General features: G+C 44.3%; 1 long non-coding RNA gene and 1 pseudogene across 2 annotated transcripts; both read right to left on the bottom strand.

Moving 5' to 3' along the window:
* Positions 1 to 178: 178 nt before the first annotated feature.
* Positions 179 to 19,389, bottom strand: LOC309883658 (annotated as a pseudogene). Its single transcript has 4 exons — positions 19,256 to 19,389; positions 17,988 to 18,453; positions 9,660 to 9,888; positions 179 to 310 (listed from the first exon to the last, which is right to left on the bottom strand). The product of its transcript is annotated as an uncharacterized misc_RNA (transcript).
* On the bottom strand, positions 13,411 to 17,206 carry LOC309883696. The gene is made up of 4 exons (XR_014318509.1): positions 16,600 to 17,206; positions 16,115 to 16,467; positions 15,546 to 15,688; positions 13,411 to 14,238 (listed from the first exon to the last, which is right to left on the bottom strand). It is a non-coding gene; the product is annotated as an uncharacterized lncRNA (long non-coding RNA).
* Positions 19,390 to 21,218: the final 1,829 nt, after the last annotated feature.

Here is a 21,218-nt window from a genome sequence, read left to right as displayed (position 1 = left end):
TGCTGCCCTTCGGTCCCACCGTGAGGGCCCTGCCCTGGTGGTCCTGCGTGGGCTGTAGGGATAGTGTGTAGGGACACCGTGTGGGGACGTTGGTTGATCCGTGTGGGGGGTTGTTGGAACCCTCACACGCACAAGGCGTGTGGGAAAGCAGAAGTCTTGCTCTTGGAAACAACCAGGGCTATGCTGGCAGCAAGGAGATCAGAGCAGGCCTAGGGGTTGTCAGCATGAGATTTGGGGGCCGCACTGTGGGGCTGTGTGGTTCTGAGCCTCCTGGTGGAATGGCCAGAGGGCCTGAGGTGCGGGAAGACGGCTAGAGGACACGAAGGGGAGAAATTCTGAAACTACAAAGGAGCACGCGTAGTGCTAACACAAGACTGGAAGTGGCTGAAAACCTCGTCTTCCAGTGTATTCCACCTGTGGCATAGAGGTAACGGTATTTTGTGTGCTGGGTTACGCTTTAAGAGCCAAGCACCTGCCTGCTCTGCCATGAGTATAAGGAGTTAAAAATGTGCGCTTTTACTTAATTGGCTTTTTCCATGGCAAAGGCACTAGTAATGCTTCAGTTTTTACTTTCTAATTCTTTCCAAGTATGTTTTGAATTATGAGAGGCCTGAAAAAGTCTAGTGCAAAGAGTGACTCATATTAATCCTTTCCACAAAAAGAAAAAAAAAAAAAAAAAAAAAAAAAAAAACAGAAACAAACAAAAAAGGAATTCTAGTGAAGAATCCATGCTTTAGTTAATTAAGTCACACCAACTTTAAAATTGAAAGATTAATAATCTGTTGGTAACTTCAGGTAAACTGACCTAAAACTTGTCACGGCTATAACTGTTAGGGATACCATAACAATTTCTTAAGGAGAAAATGACCTCGCTGTGCTTTGGGGTACCACTAATATTCATTAAAAAAATAGCCAGTCTTTTGAAGACCTTCATATTACTTACTTCAGTATCCAGATCTATCTGGGAAGTATGTTCAGCTGCGACGAACACAGGATCTCTGGCCATTTCTGTATTTAAAAGTACTAGTTGTCCAGTCAAATGTTCCATACTCTTTTTTTTTTTTTTTCCTTCTGAACTAAAGAGTCATGGTCAGATGAGCTGTACCCAGCCCCGCTTACCTTTCCTTCACTGTTTGCACAGAAAAACATACATTATCTGAAATCGAACATTGCCTAATATTTGCATTTCATGTGAAACCTTGATCCACCAAATAGCACATCAGTGTATGACTGGAGAAAGCGACACTAACGTCAAACCTGTAGATTCCATGTGTTTTGGTGCTACACAGATGATAAAAATCTTGTTTTCGAGGGCTGTCATTCTGTAGAAAACAGCATACTTCACATGGTAAACATCTAGTTAAAACAAGATTTTAACTAGAAATGATGGTAAGTGGAAGATGCAAGTTGAAAAGGAAAAAAAAAAAAGTTACCTTCCTCTCCACTAGCTATCTGCTGTCAAAATCATCAGCAGCTCTAACTTCCCAATCTTTTTAGGGATTAACACAGGAGGTTTAATGGAGTTTGAAGTATATGGTGACTCCAATACCATCAGAGCAAACCATTGTGCGGACTGACAGCTATTATAAAAGCATTAAGAGACTGCCTTTGTGTAGGAGCTCTGCAGAAACCCAATACCACAAAACAAAGAGACGGTCTTTATAGCCTTTTCATTGTCTTTAGTGGCATTGGCTGTGGAACAATTTGGATCATCAAATATATCATGTCATCTTGAAAAAAACAAGGCAATAGTAGCTTCATGGAACACAAATAAAAAAAAAAATGTTATTAAAGAAATAATTCCCAAGTACTTTTTTTTTTTTTTTTTCAGAATCATCACTATTGTTATTTTTGTCCTTTTAACTGGATATGGACAATTGTTGGATTGTGTTTTTTCTTCTTTCCTTTTTATTGTACGCTGATTTTCTAAAAAGTGGGTACAAAATTCAACTAAGTATTTAAGATGAGTAACTTCCAACTGCTTTTCTTTTCCTAAGGTATATTAAGTTTTGTGGTTAATTAATTTCTGTGCTTAGGGAACCTTTGGCCTTGGAGAAATGTGTCTGGGGATTTCTCATGCCAAGAATCTTGCCAAGAAACTTGGTCTGAGGCTTGCTGATGTACGAACACCAATATGTGCCACCTCCCCATCCCACCTAGTCTACATGTCCAACCTGCTGCCTCTGTTTCTCCAATTTGCCCCATCATTTTTGTGATAGCAGATCTCCAGAGAGCAGTTTGTTGGCCTGCTAAATAACCTGAAAAACCCCGGTGGACCACTCCATCTTGTTCCAGCATGCACGTAATCCTGCACAGCCCCGCACACAGCACTCCTGGTCCCCTTTTGCTCAGCAGCTCTCGTATAGTCCTGCTGTATCCTGGTCTCCTCAGCACCCCGCTAGACAGGCTACATGCAAAGACTTTGTCTTCTCTCTCTGCCCTGTAAAAAACAATGCTGTGTAGCAAGTCTCCCAATTCTTTTCAGTCCTTGCTCAGCTTCTAGCTCAGCTCTATCCTCCTGCTACCTCCTCACTCCCTGTCCTGTCCTCAGCAGGCTTGCCATGCCTGCAGCTCCAGTGTGGGACAGGTGGGCTATGGTGAAAGCTGCTAAAAATGTGTCTTCTTTTCTCTCTTTATCCTTGCTTCCTTGTCATTCACTGGGGTTCAGGCCTGCTTTTGCAAAATGTTGATGAAATTTGGAGATGAGGAAGATGGGCAGTGCCAAACTTGCTTCCCAGAGACTTAGGTCTGTATCTGCTTTTCACAGCTTGTGCAGACCTGCCTCCCCACATGGGCAGCCTGTCTGGTCTCCCACAAGAGGACAGGTATTGCTTGTGAGAGACCAGCCGGAGATAAAAGACACAGTTAGCGCCCACCCATGCACCCTCTGCTGTTCTCTTTCAGCAAGGTCTCACTTCCCTTCACCAGTTTGCTGGTGCAGCAGTGGGTGTAGGATCACAGCGGCAGGGCTCAGCCTCTCCTGCCTCTTTGCTGCCAGGTTGCACAGACACGAACATCAGCCCTGGAGACACTCCCCTGCCTGCAGAGAGTGGAGGAGTTCCTGCAGCAGCTGTGCCACATTGCTCTCTGCTCCTCCCCACAGGATGGGATAGCAGGAGAAGGAGCCGAGGCAGCCAGCTAGGAGCTAGGAGCCAGTCTAACTGGGGACAAGGAGCGTGGCCAAACTACCTGGTTGAGCATCAGGAGCTGAAAGGAGGAGGCTAGGCACAGGGGTGCCAGCAGCTGCTTGCGGGTCTCCAGGCTCGCCAGCAAGGAAGCCCTGTTCAGCAGGCTTTAATTCCTCATTAACTGAACACCACCATGCTGGTGCTACTATAGTAAACATCGGTAGGCAATGGAAAGGAGAATAGGGACAAAAAGCAAAAGTAATGTTAAGTCACCCTGAGCTTCTCGAACATGAGCCTTTTGGGGGAACAACTGAGGGGCTAATAACAACGTTCTGCAAGACAACCTGAATTCTGTGTGCAAAACCCAAGTGGCACCCATGGGGTCTGGTGTCCAACCTGCTGGTCAGAGCAAGCCCTAGTGCCAGACACATGAAGGTGTCAATATGGCATGTCTGACTTGTTTAGAAAACCCATCAGACTAAGTAACAGAAAAATGTGTGTTCTAGCTTTTGAAATGCACTTTATTTATGTATTTGATTATAAATTCAGCCACATCACACAATGCTTGGCAAAACCAAAAAAAGAGCCATAAAATCAGCTACTTCACTCTCCTCTAAAGATTTCCATCAAAAATGTGACAATGCCAAGTAAACTGATGTGGGTGGAGTGAAGAGAGCATAATAAATAATCGAAGTTGTAATTAATCAGAGTCTGTAAGTAATCTAAATACTTGGGCCATAAAGATACTAGAAAGAAATTAGCTCTGTCCGTATCTCAGGACTACATATCACACTGTGCTGTGTTGCTATCAAGAGTGTTCTGCACAAATAGCCGTGCAGAACTGCTTCACCCTCAATGTATGCCATAGTCCAATAAGGTCTCCTAGAATCAACAATTAATTAGGTATTCAATTTTTTGCATTGTTGTGGGATAGAAGGCCTAGTTAAATAATTACTGGACTCCAGTGTATTTTCTTACACTGCTTTCATCAAGTCTTTCACTTCTCTTTGCTTCTTCAATGCTAATCCGAGGAATATTAAAAGTATGACTAGTCTGAAATTCAGAGGAGTCCATTTTTGCTAATCCTATAGCAGGTCAAATATATGGGGAAATAAACTGCAGCATCAGCCTTTTATCTAACTCAGAAAAAATGCATCCCTAAATATTAATTTTCATCCCCAAGCTTTGTGAGCCTGTGGCAGTATCGAAAAATGTAATTTTTTCCAAGCTACTTGAAATCCTTTGCTTTTGCCATATAGTGGCTGTTATAAAGTCCTTATCTCCTCCATCACGTTAATTTAGCCTACGATAGAGCCACCTCTTTCTGCGTCATTTTGGCAACCATTTACATCAGCCACAAATTCGAGTCCAGTAAGCTGAGCAATGAAGAGCTCCATGGACTTTTCCCTTCAAATTAGATGATTTTCAAGTTCCAGAAAACTATTGTCTTTGTTTTGGTCAATAAATCCCATTGGTTTTAGTTATTGGTTTTAGTAATTGGTTTAGTTTAAAGTATTTTAATCTTAGTGGGGTACTGTATTATCTGTGATCAATGCTTCAAAGGCAGCATTAGGACTGCCTAGTGAGGGCTGCAGAGCTCTTCATTGAAGCACAAACAGCTTTTTCCCGGCCTGGTTTGGAAGTACTCGTCTTGGCTTCTGCTCCTAGCTGTTCTGAACACCTCTTGTGAATCTGACTCCACTCGTGAGAACTGGACAGCTGTGTATGGTAAGGGTTTCTGGGAGGACCCTTCTCTAAACAGGTCACAGAAATTTCTACCAGGGGCTTGGAGTTTCTGGAAGCCAACTGCTGGCATTAGAGGAAAGGCAGAGTCAGTGCCTCATCCTTCCTGGGGACAGTAGCATCATTTTTCCTCCAAGACTGTCAGAAATGATGTTTAAAAAATGAGAGCAGCTTGCAAGCGAGGAGGTAGCTATCTATCCTGAACATGCAGGAGAGCAGGAGCTTCTCAGCATCCTGCAGCTAGTTGCCTTTCACTCTGCTAGAGAGGGGAAAAGCTGTACCCTGGCTCTCCCACAGCATCCTGTGGCTGGAGGCATGGGAATATGTGTTTGTAACATGGGTTTATGCCAGGAAAATGCTGAAGTGGTATGGCAGATTGGGATACAGAGGTGCTGACATTTCCTAAGTGTAGCCTACATAAGAGATGCAGAGAGACAAGGAGGGGAGGAGTTACTTCAAATATGGCAGCAAGTAAACCCCTCACTCTGTGCTGATTTGCAGCAGCAGAGGCGGGCTGCATTGGCTGGTCATGGTTCGTTCACCCAGGGTGAAAGCAATAAGTACCTGGCAGTCAGGGAGAAGCCTAGGTAATGAAAGAGCCGAGGAACAGGCTCATTTCTTCTGCTTCATTTGAATGGTTGAGAGCAGCTGTCCTTCGTGTCCCACTGGCTTGAAGCAGTAGGGAATATTTGCAAAGTCACCTTGAGCTGCTGCTGAGCTCCCAAAATGTGGCCATGTGCTTTCTGTTATGCTGACAGCTGAAGTGTGTGGCAGAGCAAGGGCTGCAGATCCACCACAGTTCGTCAGCCCCTTTAAACACTGAGCAGATATGTCACTTTAAATCTGAAATTGGTTTTGCTGCTTTTATTGTTTTTACTACATACAATTAAGTATACATGTATATTGATTATTGCAAGTAGTAAGTTGTACCCATCCCTCCAGTCCAGGATGCTTCAAAAATGTAGTGGTCGTGCAGGAAGAGCACTAGAATCTGAGCCCATTGGGAACTGTGCTGGGAGCTGCACTGTATGTGGGATGTTTGCTGCCAGCCGTGCACTGCCCCACGTACAGCCCCACTGTGGATTCAGCCCCGTGCCGCTCCAGCCAAGTTCCCCACCTTCCAGTCCTTGGAAGAGGCAAAGGAAAGCAAGGCCATGGAAATAATGAAGGGAGTGGCTCTTTACACAGACATTATTACTGTTCCTACAACAACTCCTTGAGAAGACCGGGTGCATCTGCTGAGTCCCTTTCCCAAGGCCATTTGTGATGTTAAATGAGTTTCATTCCTTACATGTCAAATTTTATTTTATTTATGCTAAGTGTTCTTATTTTCAGTTATTTATCTTGTGTGAACTCACCAGGCAAACTATTCTCATTTTACTGGGAGTGTTGAGGGCACCGCATATCATTTGTAAACCCTCTAAGTGGAGACCAGCAGCAATGTGGACCATGGTCTGGAAGCCAGCAGCTGTTGCAGATTTTCTTATATTTGTGTTAATCCTTCTTTACAAGATGTGCATGTGCTATGGAATTGCTTTAGTAGGTATGCCGGGGAAGCCAAGGCACTTGGCAGGTACCTGGAATTAGAGGACATTTTAAACAACGTTTAACTTTTCCTTTCCCCCTCAGTTCTGACTTTTTTTGGCTTTTTTTTCCCTGTGGACCATTACCTATGTGAACCATTCATTTTGTTCATGTTTGCCATTTTGTCCTTTCAGTTGGTTTTATACTGTAGAAGTACATGAGATGGAAAAGATTTACTTAGTGAAACAATAAAGCAATATTTTCTTGCTGTACTAATAATGTATTTGACAAGTTGCCTCCAATTACAGTTTAACATTCCCTTGGAAAAAAAAAAATCTTCTCCCCCTTCTGTTTTGAGCCTAGTTCTGTACACAACATAGACATTAAAAAATAGTCAGTAAAAGACTAAGCTCACAAGACGAACAAATGGCGATGTACCGTGACTTGAAGATATATCTCTAGATTTGAGGCTGGCTCTTTTAACGTCAAAGCAACTAGCCAAAGTTAAGCTGCACTGTGTAATTCAAACTCCATTTAATAGTAGTGTTGTTTTTGTTTTGTTTTGGTTTGGTTTGGTTTTTTTTTTTGTGGTCTCTTACATGTGTGTGGTAAAACAAATATGTTTGCAGTTAGGGCAAGATGACATTGTCCTCAATCCCCCATTATATAGCTGTTCTCAAACATATCCCTTCCAAAGTAAAATAAAGATTTACCATCAATCATACCATAGGAAATATTTGTCAGAATGGACTTTTTTCCTCTCCAAAAATTAAAAAGTGGAAAAGAAAGCACCACATATTTTCTGAATTAAAATAAATAAATAAATAAATAAATAAATAAATAAATAAAACTTTTTTTGTGAACTGAATTTTAGTTGCAGAAAAACAGCAATTAAGTCTTTCAAATAAGTTCTTAATAGGTTTTCTTCAGAAAAGCTTACAGAAAAAAAAAAAAAAAGTAACATATCCTACCCAGCAGAAATCTGTTTGAGTCTTACTGATATTTGAAAAGTAATAGTGCTCACAGATTTAACATCTCCTGTAGCATGTGGATTTGTCTGGGAATCCTTTCAGGCACTAGGCTTGCTCAGTGGGAACTCTTCTTTGGTCTTTCCCAGACTCAGGCTTTTACCAAGTACTGAAGCAAAACCAGCCTCTCTCTCAAAATGAAGATAAATGATTTCTCTGGTGAGTTCCCACAGATTTCTGCAGATTTTGTGAACTGTGCCCTGTACCCAGAGGCTGCACTCCCACTGGTCTCACCTCTATCAAGGAGAGGAGAAGCATGCAACAAAATGTTGCTGGCATTTTTAGGTGAGAGATTTTCTCTGCAAGATTCACAGTCTCAGTGCCAGAGACCTGAGGAATAGCTAGTATTTTTGAACACTTCCAATTTGAAGTGATACCAGCAGCTGAAACCCCACTGTAAAGAAACAGCAGTAGATGTTAGTGCCTTGTAACCCATGAATCACATCTTGGGAATAACAAAATAAGAGACACCAGTGGATTTTACTCCCCTCTTTTGAGGTAAAATACAACCTTCTAGGATCTGCCTGGCCCTTCCTGAGACCAAAGCACAGAAGCAGAGGATGTACAGTCCTTAACTGAGCAACTGCTGGAGAAATATTTCATAAATAAAGAAAAGGTTTAACCTGTCCCACTGAACCTGGTTAGTGAGTTGGCCCAGATAAGACTGAGAACAATGTTTCACAAAGCTGGCAATGCATTCACGTGCGGGAATTTGGTACTGTGCACTTGGGTCTCATGGGCAGGGATAAATTTGATGGGGAGGGTGGTAGGCAAACAAAGAGGATGTTTCTCAAAACCGAGATTGGGTATCCAGTGCCTGGCAGGCGGGTGGGAGCAGGGAACTAGGGCAGAGGGAGGAAAAGCTGGCCTTACACAGGTTTGGAGCCCTTATTTTTCAACCCCAGAAATGGTCTTGCTACCCTTTCCATCTCCGTCAACTCACACTGCACTCGAAAAACCCCCAAATCCCACCTGAACTCTCACTCCAAACCCTTGAGGGAAGGAGCCATCAATGGGTGCTGAGGGAAGGGTCTGTGCTAGTGCTTGGCCACATGCTGCCGTTGGGTCAGGGCAGGGCACTTGCTGTGCCCAGCTTGCAGCAAGTCCAGGCGCTGCAAGCAGCTGGTAGCTGTTGTCTTGGCCTGATCCAGCTGCATCACTGATGTGCCTGTCCTGCGGGTGTTGAAACTCAGACTCTCAATCCTAGGATGCAAACAGGTATTGCACCATGGAAAGCCATATAGCATTGGAAAGTTAACAAACTCCTTCATTAAAGACTCTGCAAAGAGGAGGGTGCTTTGGCAATATGCAGCATGGCCTTTGTTAAGGTCAAATGAGTCACAATCGCTGTAGGTAGCAATTTATTTGGCATTACCTGTCACTTACTCACCAGACTTGCAAAGGAACTTTGAAATGCTGAAAATGAGAAAGGGGGAGCCATTTAGCTAACACTCTTGTGTGAACAGTGCTTTGACCTATTGCAGGTAGGCTGTTACCGTTCTAGCACAATGGCCATCGTGATAGAAAGAAAATGCCAGACATATTAAAAGGTGTCCAGGCTTCTGGAAAATGACTTTAATCCCACAGGCTAGATTTTGACTTGTGGCACAGCTGTGAGTAATGGACTGCGCTGCTGCTAGCACAGCCCCTGGGTACATGGTGATTCAAAGTTATCCTTACAATCCAAGTTCAAACGCAGCTTTAATTTGTGCAAGGTACAGAGATGATATCTTAAAATCCAGGTAGCTGTTAGAGTCAGCCCTTTATAAGACTGAGGAGTTTATTGCTGCAGCAAAATCCCTAGTCAACTTGTAAATTATTGTCAGTATGATTTTGCACCATCAAATTAACAGCTGACACACACACATCAATTAGGAAGTGATAAACTGTAAATTAAATGTATCACTTGCAAGAGAAGGCATAATAAATCTGTCAAGCTATTAAGCTTGTCCACAAACAGAACCAAAACTGAGACAGTTTTCTCTGTAGCCAAGGACTCTTCACTGCAACTGAAGTATGGGAGTGTCACAAATACACAGCTGCTTATAAACTGAACCCTATGGTCTTTGTCTCTGAGAAAACAAGTGAACAAATGTTTTCAGGAGGAAGATACCTGTTCAGTGCCAGTTTAAATTCCTACAAATAGGATTGAAAAGAAAAAAAAAATCTGCAGTGTGATTTCCAGAAAGGGCAGCTAGCTGAGAAATAGGCATATGCATGAAGAACAGCTGCTTACTTTGGGGAAGAGGAAAGTGTCTGGTTGTTGTCTGATCTTCTGCAAGGATTGAAGATGCTGCACAGCCTCACCTCTCTTCTGTTCTGTTTCCTTCTTCAGTTTGACAATATCTGCCAGTTGTGATTCCTCAATGGATTGAATGCCACTGAGGATCTTCTCTTTCTCATTTATCTGTCTTCATCTCTTTGAACAGCTTTTGCAGCTGAGAAGTCCCTCTTTTTGTATTGGTCTAAATGAACAAATAACAAAATGGTGAAGTGGCTCAGGAGCTCAACACTTCAGCTTTGAGCCTATTAATTAGGCATGTCTCTGATCTTTACACTGGCTTTAGAAAGAAGCCTAAAATAAGTGTTTGTTTAGACTATTGGATTAAGCAGAGAGGTATGAATATTATCCTGCTATAGTAACAATATCAGACAAAATTCAGCTAGCAATGTGAGAACTGTATTGGTAAGCACTGAAAAGCCCACTTTATTTATTTTTGTATACTTTTATTTAAAGGATAGAAAACTGTAAAATATATATAATGTTATGTACAAACTGTAAAGTGCAAATAACTGAAGTCAACCACAAAAAAATGGTGTAGTATCCCAGCTGGTTCTTTCTATGGAGCTATTGGGAGGTCATGAGAAACTTGACTTCTGGTAGTTTACTATATCAGTGTTTTCCCTACTTTGGATGGTACCTCTTCCTATTTATCTATTTCTCTAATTGTAGTTATAGTCCAAGAAGCTAGGCATCAAGATGACACTTGAATTTTCCTCCTGATTTGATTGCTGTTCTAGCTAGAAATTTTGATGTTCCTTGCTTAACATATTTATTCTATAGGTCTAATAATAATAATAGTCAGTATTTTTCATAAGGAGCATTCTTCCTAATGAATTAATTATTGTGAGTGAGCCATGCTAGATCCTGAGACCTTAATAAATGTAAGTGAAAATGCAGTAGAGTTGTGGGCTATTGATTTTACTGTTCCCCAGGGGGTTGAGATGGGATGAGGAAGGCAGCCCACAGCAGCGCAGTCAGCGGAGGTCACCTGCTGCCAGTCAGCCTTGCACAGGCAGTCTTTGTCTGCTCCTAACACAGCCACATCACCCCTGTACAGGCCTGGCTTGAAACTGCTGTCACAAAGCAGTCCCAAGACCACCACCAGCTGCACAGACCCATATTGGGCTATGCCTGATAATTTTATCAATTATTGGAGTATCTTTGCAGGTGCATCTCCCAGAACAACTTGCTGAAGGTGGCATCCACTGATTTCTTAGACCATCACTTATTTCTTAGAAAACACAGAGGGAAGATGCTCTGAATTAGCTGTGACCTGGGCTCAAACCTTGAGCTGATTCTCATTTCTCTGAAGCTTCCCAAGGGCGATAGCTAGAGTATTTTTATGTTCCCACAGCTGATTCATAGTGCAAGACAGGACATCCTAGTAGGAGGAAAAAGGAGCACTGAACTTTGTAACATGGAAGCAGCATGAGTAGTTTTAAAACAAACTGGCCATTCATGGAGGTGGTAAAATGGCAAGTGTACTTTTTACCTGTCTGCTTTCTTCAGCACCAGTGTCTTTACAGTGAGCTCTACAATAAACTGTGTTTACTTGCCTCCTCATAAAGATAGGGCATAAATGCAAAACCAATATAATTCTTGAAGTCTTTCAAGTCAGTGTTTAATTTTTATGTGCAACTTTGTATGTGGTAGGTTAATAGATAAATAACATTCAATTTGAATAAGTAAATTTCACTTTAAATGAATAAATCAGAGTTTATCCATTTAAATTCTGTTCCTGCTGATCTTCGTGTGTGCTTAATGTGATCCAAATCCTTGGTTTTCATATCTGTCAGCATTTGTGGCATCTGAGGATAAGGTGATAAGCAACCATCTTTTCAGATCAGTAGAATGCTGATACTTACTCACCCAGCTGTTTATTTTAAAAGATATCACAGTTAGTGAGTGCTATTATAATGTATGATAGCAGATTTCAGGGGTGATGTTAGAGCTCGTTCTTCAGGGATGAGACAGTCTGGATATTGCAGCCTGGCTTTGGTGCCTTGGATTCTGGTTACTCCTCACCTGCCTCTAGTAGTGTTTTCATACCTCCAGCACCCATTAATGGCCTCAACAGGCACACATGCCAGATTCGAATGCCTCTTGAACAAAAATGGTATCAGAAAGTTCAGGTTTTCCACAAAATATTTGTCATAGCTGGAAAGTTTTAGCTTTTGAAACAAATGAAGCCAAATAATCAAATCTAACTAAGGCTCCTTGCACCAAAAACCTTTTGCAAACCTCATCCCATTTCCCATTGGTGGCCAGAAACGTCTCCACGCTGCTGCACAGCTGGAAGTGCTCGTGCAGCTCCAGGATGGGCCCAGCTGGACCTGACGCAGAGGGCTGGGGTATGGGGCCTGGGACTGCTTCTGGGCACCGAGCGCCTCCTGGATGCACTGCTCACAGAAGCTGTGACCACAGTTGCGTGACACAGGGCTCCTGTACAGGCAGATGGGACAGCAGAGTGCCTCCTCCAGGCTGCAACACTTTCTATGTTCTTCCTTAGCTTTTGCTGTGGCCACGCTGACATGTTTGTCCACCCGTCAGAAATGAAACCGAAAGCCTGGAGGCTGCCAGCCCAGCCTCCTGTGCTGTGAGGGAAGGCCGGCAGCTGCCCTGCTCCATGCTCCTTCCGGGCCAGGGAGGCTTCTGCAGATGTGGCCTGGGACCGACATTTCACCTGCCACCCTCTGCCCAGGTGAACCTGGGATGGGCCGAATCTGGGCCTGTCTGGCGTAGGCCTGGAGTTTCCCGTTTTGTCATGTTCATAGCAGCTGAACGCACCCCCCTGGAAGTAAAAAAGGGAGAACCCAGGGTAAAGTTTTATCCTGGGAGTTGTTGAGGCTGCTCTCCTACCTCCATCTGGCTGGCAGAGGTTCTGAAAGGCACGCTAGGGTAGGAACATCCCTGTGCTGTGCTGCCAGCCTTGTTCTCCTCACATTGCACTTGTATCTCCGAAAAGTTGTCAGAGCATCACAGAGCTGGACACAACCAGTGCAGCTGCATTCAGGAGAAGGGGGCCTCTGAGACACACCTCTACCCATGTGGTTTTCCATATCATTTTGGTGTATACCATGCTTAAGGCAAAAAGGAGTCACTTTCTTTTGAGACTGAACAGGGCTTGTTTTTAGCATGTGTAAAACCCCAGTGTTGCTCAAGGTCCTTCACTTTCCCTGCCAGAGTGGAGGGCTCCTTCCTGGACCTCCTCAAGCAAACACCCTGTCTGAAGTCTGAAGCAGCAGAGCTACTGGCAGCAGGCAGGAATATCACCTCATCCTCTCCAAGGTGTCTGGACAATCCTAAAAACAAGCCAATCCAGACCCCACATGGCACAGACTGAAGGCACTGGATTTTTCCTCTCTATTGCTTCCTTTACTGTGAGACTTTGCACAGGTGAGGACAATATTAAAACTGACGCAAGAAGCAGACAAGCAACACACCAGAGAGCTCACAGGGGCCAGGGGCTGAGAGCGTCAGAGACCACAGGTAGCCAAGGATCCTTGCTTGGGGTCTCTGCTTGTCTCCCAGGCTGGCCATGCTCTTGCTGTGCAGGACAGGGCGAGGAGGTGGAGGTGCATTAGGGCAGAGAAAACATTGCTGCTTGTGAGTGCTGCAGCAGTTAGTGTTGTGCCATATGCTTCTTAATAAACTAGATTACCATTGAGTTTTGCAAACTATGTTACTTTAATAACATCCATCCACCACAGCAATCTATACAGCTGAACTAAAGTACAACTTCACAATATTTTCATCATGATTATCAAAAGTAAGAAGTAAGATAGGAGTTCCTGCAGCAAGCCACAGCATGCTGAAAATCTGAGGAGAAACATGTAGAGGTAGGTTTTCATTTTCTCATTCTCTCTCTCGATTCAGCCCATTGCTGCTGAAGACTAGAACCTGATTATAATTGGGGACAGGCTGGCCACTCACAGGCCCAGCCCAAAGCCCAGTTTCTGTTGTGCCAAGGTAGGAGAGCCCATACAGCAGCAGCCCTGATACATAGAGAAACAAAGCTTAAAAGGCAAGACAGACCTGCTCCCACATCTCTACCGGAGTCTCAGGGAGCCGCTAGAGATGCTGAAGCCAGCATGGACAGGATAGTTTGCAGGGATGTTTGCCGTCTGTATGAGCTGATGTCTCTTAGCAAGGACTCTAGTCTTGATGTTATAAAATAACACTGTATTTCTTCTGCAGTCCAGCTCTACCCTGACTGTGCTGATAGCTGTAGTAGTAGCCTTTTCTGTGATCTTCGTATTATCTAGGAACACACTGAGATTACTGCCATACATTTGCAGGTAGCAATGAAAACACTGATGAGTGACCCCCAGCTTCCAGTGCCTTGCACAGCTGATGTCAGCCTCCCAGAAGTGCCAGCCCTCCGAGAAGCTCTGGGTGCTGTGCACAGGCAGGAGACCCCTCACTCTGTACATTGATATTTGTTGCTGCATCTAGAGGTTTGCAGTGAGTTCATATTCACTTATGTAGAATATACCCATGCAAGATGGTGCAAAAGTCAGATGTTCATGAACTATATAAAAAAAAAAAAAAAAAGTGAAAACAGTATTTCTAAAATACAGTATTTCTGCTGATGAAAAAAAACTTGAGCTTATCCAAGTTATTAGAAGTATATATAAATTGAAAACACCTTCTGCACCTCTGTCAACTACTCCTATGAAGTGAAAAACACAGTTCAATATATGCTGATATTTCACAATTTTAACACATCTTTTGCTTTTTGTTTCCAACTAGAGTAACTCCTAGATTTTAGTTTTCATCATTATCCTGCACAGTTTCATTATGCATTTTAAAAAACTCCACGGATTAAATTTCACACACAGGAGCTGTATGAACAGTAGCACAGCCATTTTATAAATGGTTATTTGCTTAGTACAATGTGAAGCCACTTTATAGAACTTTCAAAACTTCTTAGCATAAACCTTCACAAGCAGTTAATTCTGCCCTCAGGAATTTACTAAATGTTCTTATTCAAACAAATAATACATTTCAATATTGTGACATTTTCTGCCCTGGAACAGAAACAATGGCAGTGACTTGGGCAACTAACTAAAACTGCTTGAATGGGATAGGCAATTACAAAACCATGGATCCATAGCTTTCTAGCCAGAACAGTTCCGGACAATGCTTACAGGGACCACAGTGACAGTCTGGGAGTGGCGATGCTGTGCTTCTTCACCTGCCGTGGCTGTACACACGGTGGGTTGGTTAGGTCTGCACATTGCCCACTACCACACACAACCTGCATAAACCTTTCCACCCCAGCTGTTGCTGGGTCCTGACTGCAGGCTCACTGTCAGCAAGGATAACATGAGGTCACGATGGCATGGGAACCAGATTTTTTTTTAATTCAGTTAGGCAAGCATCTCACTGTGTACAGTACCAAGACTGTACACAGCATAGAAGAGTAGACTTATTTACATAGAAATAATGTATTGTTTACATTTTAAGACAAACTCCACCTGCTGCTGCTGAGTGCTCACCTTTCCTTGTGCTTTGAATTAAAGTTACACAACCTACTTTGATGCTACTGACAGAAGAGGTGTTGCTATTCTCTTCCATTCATCCTCCTAGAAAATTCCTGGGACCTCTGCACCTCTTTACCTACAGACCATTTTAACAGGGTGCATTCAAATCATATATCAAAGCACTGAGGCTCAGCACAAGCTCCACTTTTATGCATATATATGCAAAAGCCAAATACAGCGTTACTAATCAGTTCTAGATATTCAGTGTATTGCTGTTTTGTTACAGTCCTTTCTCAAATATGTTTTGTTGACTTCTCCATCTTCCCTCTCACTTACTGAACTGGTCACTTACCAGGTGATGCTTCCAGTGAGAGCTTCATGACCAAGACGAATTGCTGGAAAAGTGTTAGAATAGCCTCTTTTGTTGATTCATCTAAAACAATAGGTGGCTTTGGCAGTTTTACAGCAGCTTCTTCAGGAACTGGCCTCCTTATCCTAAAATATGCAGTAAAACATCAGAAGAGCAGCAAGTCATGGGAAGACCATTCACAATCCCATCCCTGAGCCAACAACTCAGGCAAGCAGAGGGCAATGCGATGTGGAGGATGACTCAGAATAGAAGCTCATCTGTCCTTTGCGTGACCATGCAAGGACCTAAATATTCAAGAATTGCCCTCAGAGTTGGTCTCAAGAACAGGTGCTGATGGGTGGAGGTTCACACATGACCTCAATTAAAATTCTGGGGCTATCTCTGATGAAGTCAGGCATATTGTGTGTGCAGTCAGCGTGCTGAAGAGGTGACCAGTACAAGCCCAGGGCCTGCTGTGTGTGCAAAATATGCCAGCAGCCCAGGACTGACGGAGGATCAGCCATCAGCAGCAGAGTGAAATGCAATAATAGACCATCCAGAGAGGAGCTTACCTGGCTTGTATCTCTGTCAAACCCTGCAGAAGATATTTTGAAAGCAGAATTAGTATAGTGCAAGCAAAGGCCAACTCAAGAGCTGCAGTATCACTGGGAAGGGAGCGGCTGTTAGGTACCACAGTGAAAAGTAGTGGGTCTTTCTGATGTCTCAGAGCCTCCATCTCCTGTATATCATGGCTGGTCACATCCTTCCTCTCTTTGTATGTTTGTATCTGTGCCTGAATTTGAGAAAGCTGTTGCTCCTCACCATGACTGAGGGTTTCCAGGAGCTCTCCTTTTCTGCTACCCAGCTGCTTATACATTTCATCAAAGAGATTCTCCAGCCGATTCCTTCGCAAACTCCCCGCAGCCTTTTAAGAAAACATTTTCAAAGCTGTTAGGGACAGAATCTTACATTTTCCTTGAGAACTCTGACTCAGAAGAGAGCCTGCTCATTTCTGTTCTTAAGGAAGTATTCCTACTTTTTCCACATGGCAACATACCAACCCCAGCTCCTCTCTGCTTGGATTTCCAGTGCTGGGAAGTTCACTGCTCTCAGCAGGACCAGAATTGTATTGCAGATGAAAAAGCAGCAGTTCTTGCAGGAAGCTTGCTCAAAGCTTTCCCCTATACATATCTTTCCTTTTTCTGCACTGGTATTTTTCTATGGATCCATTGCCTTTTGTCCTTTTAAGGAAGGGTGAGGAAAAACATTTTATCTGCTTACTGCCTCCACCAAGCTGCCTTCAGTGTTGGCAAACAGCTACACTGCCACAAACAGGACACTGCCAATGGGTACAGTTCTGCCTTCAGACTAGAAAGGAACATTTGCCTTGCCTGGGGCCAGAAGTTCCAATCCCATCATTTCCACTGTTGGAAGAAGTCAAATACCAATTCTGCCTAAGCAGAACGAAGTAAAATTTGGAGATCTGTATTAAACTTCCTGTTCCTTCAGAGTTTTTAGATTCACAGGCTGACCTAATAGGATTCCTCTAAAGAGGATTTAAATCACTATAAAGTTGTCTCCGTCTTTCCCCCAAATATTTTATGGTCTGCAATTGGAAGAAGGCTGGAAAAAAAAAAAAAAACCTACCACCACCAAACAGGAGGCATGGACTCAAGAACAGCTTTCAAGCTTAAAGATCCTTTGTAAACTGAAAATGTATTTCTCAGTCTGATAAGAAATTTGTTCTCCAGACCCCCACAAGGAAAAAACCTTGAAAATACTTGAGAAACCACCCAGGAACTAAGAAACACTGGGATCCATGATCAGGGGAAGACAGAAAGAAAACCTTATCTAATCAGCTACAAGCATAAACCATCCCCTAAGTAATATGGAATCAGGGAACAAACCTTTACTTCCTTCTTTTATTTCAGCAGGTTTTCTAAGCTTCTATTCACTGCAGCTTCATATTTTTTCACTGATTGCAGAGTTTTAGGAAAATCATTCTGTGAAAATAACCAGATGAACAGGACAGACATACATGCACGAGACCAGCAATTTTGTGGAAATGGGTTAAGCTAAACCTGTTGAAAGTTTGTTCACTGCATGCTCTCAACACAAACCAATGCAGAAAGCTTTTACTGGAAGATTTTGTCCCTGAAGAAAAAACATGATTCTGAGTGCGGGAAAGATATTTTCAAAACAAAAACTGCTCATGTGCGAGAGACACACAGAAAGCTACTTTTATTGGTGGCCGATTCCTTTCTGTTACTCCGCCATTAATTTCTGTTGCACAAATGCAATGCAGGATGATTTTCCTGTTTGAAAATGAAACAAGAACTAAAAGCAAAGCCACAAGCACTCATTTCCACCAGTCTGGCTCCTCAGGATGGGAAGAAAGGGTTTATATACACTTGTTTTACATCCCAAGAGGCAAGCCCAGAGTCAGTCTGAGGCAAAACCAGACCCCCAAGAAGGGGGCTTCGCCCCAACCTGAGCCTGCACACCTGAAGCTGAGGAGGTTTCATCCCTGTGCTGCAGGCATCTCTCCATGCCACAGACAACACAGTCTGAACACCCCCTTTCCAGGCAGCTGTCCTGGTAGCCTCTTACCTGCACTTGGCCAAAAGCCTCTTCCACACTGATGATCTTGTGTATCTGGTGGGAGCTGGTGACACAGCACAGTACGCAGATGCAGACTGAGTCTGTCACATGGTAGCACTCCAGCAGCTTGCCATGCTGGGGGCATCTCCTCTCTGCACAAACATCAACATCACAGGGCTCCACCAGGACGTGGTCTTTCAGGGAAGCCTTTGTGCTGTGCTTGTCCAGGTGGGCTTGGCACAGGGACGTCTCTCAGCTCAGGTGGCTCTGCACCATTGGCAGGGGCTTCTCAAGGCAGAAATCACACGACCTTCTCGTTTTGGTGGCCCGAATTTTCTCTCATCTCTTCTCATTGCACTTTATGCTTTTCTTCCTCTCCACGAGTGCTGTCTTTCTGCAGAAATGTCCATTCTGTCACACGTTTTGCCTTCCTCTTTCCCTAGTACTGTTTCTCCATGTAGCTCATAAGCTGGGCTGAAAAGTTCAAGGCTTTCCTTTTCCTGTCTTCTGAGAAGCTTTGACTACTACTGTCAGTTACTGTCCTACTGTCAGTAACAGCATCCTAGCAAAAGCTGTCCCTGTGAGACCCTTCTGGCAGAGCCCTTTGTGTCCAAGGTGTCTGCAAAGGCTGGTGGTAGTGGGCTGCTCTTGGCTGCTCCTGGATTCCTGAGGTCTTGTGAAAGATGTATTGCTCTAACCAAGACTTCTGAGCCAGTGCCCAGGCAATGTTTTTGTGCTTGACTAAATGCCCTGAGGAGAAAGTTATTTTAGTTATTTTTCAAGAATTTATTTTATAAACCTCTTCCTGATGATATTCACTTCTTGGTCCTATCTGTCGCTGCACCTGCTGGGGAGGGGCACAATCCAAACCACAGAGGGCAAGTTCCTTATTAGCTTGCTGCCCATTGCCTGCTCCCTAATGCTTTCTTATGGCCTTGGCCCACCTAATGCTTCAGAGATTTTCTGTTCTGTTTCTTCTTATTGCCAAGCATTGTGTGTCCTTTACTATTATTTTTATCTCCTCCATGGGGTCTGTGGTTTCACCCTGCAGTACTGCTGATCGCTTTTCCCCAGCTGTGTCAGACACGACAAACACTGCATTCAGTGCTCACCTGGCCTTGCTGTCCGCTTCCCCCAGAATGCAGAAAACTACTGCCTTCTGTTGCCTTTCCTCACCTCCAGTGTGGCAGAACTTGCATTTGCAAATGCTGCCCTTCGTACCTATGGCACCAGCTGACTGCCACATTGCTGCATGCACCTTGAACCAAAAGACCTGGTACTTCTCTGCGTGGAGCCCAAGAGGGCTACATTAGGGTTTGCTCCCTGCAGGAGCCCGTGGGTGTTTTGTGGCCGCTGTGGGTTTCTCACTGCACCCTGCAGGCTGAGACAAGCTGGGGCTCCCCATGGCTGCTGTGCACGCTGCTGGGCATGCTGCCTTCAGTCGGACTGGCCAGAAGTCTTGTTTCTTTACCCTTGATTAATTAAAGTTATTAATCCTTTCATTGAAGATGAAAGCCAGAAGGTGCTGGAAGCTGCAGGTAATGACCACTGTAAATAATCTGCTGCTATCTCCTGAGCCATTTGCAGACAGCCTGCGTGGCATAATGGTGTGCTCCCTCAGCCAAACAGGCTTTTTAGTTCTTCCCTTTGGACTCTGTTCCCCTTGGCCATGGCAATGACAGTCCAGGCCCTTGTTTCTTGTCTGTCTCCCAGATCAGCCATGTGTGGAAACATGAGCCAGGCTGGCTGCGGGAGAAATGCTTTTGTACAGGGCGCTTTGGTGCCGCAATGTCTTATCCCACCATTCTGTAGGAAGCCTCCTCCTGCACCTGCAGCCCACACCTTTGTGGGGAGTTTGCTGCTGACGGGGGAAGGCCTGATGTTAATTTCCCAGGTTAGATTTTCAATGTTCCAGCTTGAAACACTGCAACCCAGCAGCTCTTCACAAAGTCCCTCATTTTCTCAAGGCTGTGTCCCTGGGTTTGTACCAGCTCACAGTGTGCAGTGAGGTGACCGGCTCTGCCTAACTGTGACAAGAGGCAGCTTCCGTGTCTCCCTTCTTCCTGGAGGGAGGGCTAAACTCAGTAGCAGGGTACAGCTAACATCACAAGAGAGCAATAGCTTAGTTGCCAGCTGGGTTCATTTTTCCACATAATTTTGAAATAAAAATTCAGAGATGGTTGGATTTGACTGATTGCAGAAACCCAGCAGAAGAAAACTGGACTTGTGTTTCCCAGACGTGAGTGTGAAGGACTGAGGATGCTTCCTGAGCCACGTCCCTTCCTCCACTGCCATAGCATCCAATGGAGAGCCCCCAGCACATGGGGACCACACGAGTTTGCTGTTCTCTTTGGACAGCTGAGTTACTGCCTGGACCTGAAACAAATGCCTCGCAGTGATGACTGGAGATGGTGCTGATGACAAAAGGGCTTTAACCCTAGAGTTTTTCCATTTATCAGTAGTGAGCTGAATCCTTTCCCTGCCTCTCTCCAGGCAGATGCTGATATCTTGCAAACCCACTGACATGAAGACTCCTTCTGATAGAAAACCAGCATGAGCAGATAAGGAGTGTGCCAAGCTGCAGGTAAACCTAATCCCTCTCTGTACCCTTCTCCAGCAGGCTCTGCATGGGCAGCGAATCCTCAGTGCTTCAGGGTACTACCAAGAGCCTGGAGCATTGTATACTCCCTTTTTGGCAGGATCAGGTCCTGAGCATGTACGCAGTGCCACAATTTCCCTCTAAAATCATAGGATCATAAGATCACAGAATCCTTTAGGTGTTGGTGGTGGGGAGGTCTCTCCCCTCTTCTCTGCAGGCTGGTGCCCAACGAAGGGCAGCTTCCTGCATGTCTGAGCTCTCTGCCCAGCTGCAATTTCTTCAGTGCTCAGTGCACATGGGGTCCTTGTGGCTGCCAAACTGAAAGGGAAGCAGAGATGCTCAGACATGCAGAGAGCCCCAGAAGGTCTGCAGGAGAGTTCCACCTGCACCTCACCCACTGCAGCTGCTGCACAGCCATTGTGGCTTGCCTGGGGCAGGTCTGCTCCTGCTACAAAGCTCACCAAGGGCTGCTCAGC

The sequence above is a fragment of the Aythya marila genome (genome assembly GCF_965140915.1).
Source record: "Aythya marila genome assembly, chromosome: 14".
Classification (NCBI taxonomy): domain Eukaryota; kingdom Metazoa; phylum Chordata; class Aves; order Anseriformes; family Anatidae; genus Aythya; species Aythya marila.
This window is presented reverse-complemented; position numbering and strand designations above follow the sequence as displayed.